The sequence below is a fragment of the Condylura cristata genome, unplaced genomic scaffold (assembly GCF_000260355.1).
Source record: "Condylura cristata isolate star-nosed mole 26May11 unplaced genomic scaffold, ConCri1.0 scaffold00066, whole genome shotgun sequence".
Classification (NCBI taxonomy): domain Eukaryota; kingdom Metazoa; phylum Chordata; class Mammalia; order Eulipotyphla; family Talpidae; genus Condylura; species Condylura cristata.
Window position 1 is genome coordinate 17,020 of NW_004567167.1, and position 1,242 is coordinate 18,261.

Consider the following 1,242-nt stretch of genomic DNA (forward strand, 5'->3'; position numbering starts at 1 on the left):
CGCAGGCCAGCGGCCGCCTGCGGTGCCTTTCTGGGGAAACAGCGGCCACGTCTGGGCTCCGCCTGAACTAGGCACAGCGAGCTGGGGCTCAAGGCTCTCCCGCAGCGCTGGGCAGGGCGACCAGGCCCCGCACCGTGTCTGCCCTCGCAGCCTCCGTCACCCCGGTTCTGTTTTGCTTTACTGAGGGCTGGGCAGCGCTAACTGGCTGACAATACTCGTGTAGTTCGGGGTGCCGCTTCACACTCCACATGCATGTTACTTCGCCAGACCCTCCAGCAAACCGCAGCCAGCCTCTGGGGGCCCCCACTCCTGCTGCCCGGGGAGCCTCACTTCTGAGTCAGACTGCCAGGGCCTGTGTGGGTTGTTTCACCTGTTCCTTTGTTTTGTTTCTCTATATTCCTCAGAAGTGAAATGACCCAGTATTTGTCTTTCTCCTTCTGACACTATCACCCCTCTGCTTCCATCCATATTGTCGCAAAAGGCAAGGCTCCCTCTTTTCACAGCTAAGTAGTATTCCACCCCGCGTCCGTCTGGAATACTATGCAGCTGTGGAAATGTCTGTACAGACACTCACCACCCTGGTTTTCTACTCAGCGACCCAGAGCCTCCCTCGGTGTTCACACAAGCTCGTCTTGAAGAAATGCAGGCCCACAAAGGCATACTCACGTCACACGTCTCCATCCCGTGGAGCCTCTCCAGACAGCCCTGAAGTGGGGCTGAGAGTTGAGGTTGAGTGGCACATGCAACAGGTGTGAGAAGGAAAATGAGGTGCCCACGGAACACCCTGCAGCCTGCAGCACTGCCCTGCCCAGCGTGGTGGGCACAAGCCAGTGAGACTAAATCCAGCCAGAGAAATCTGCAGCATCATGGCGCCCTTGCATAGTCGGCGGGAATGCAGCGCTTCCAGGGACCCCCACGGAGGCCCTTCAGAACATTCAGTAACAGCTGTGCCATACAGCCTGGCGAGTGTACCCACAGAAAGCCGGACGCCACTGCGGGAGCCACTCTGGCTCCTGCGTCCTCTGCACTGTCTGCAGCAGCCACGTGAAGGCCACAACCTGAATGCGAGGCCGCACAGGGGATGAAGGTGGCATGGTCAGTCGGTGTGGAATACTACTCAGCCGTGAAAAGGCAAGCCCGATGGGCGGAGGGGGACACGGCCTTGCTGGTGGGTGTGGTGTGGTAACAGCCACCGGGGGAGATGTGACCCCATTTCCTGACTCATACAGAATTGTAATTCAG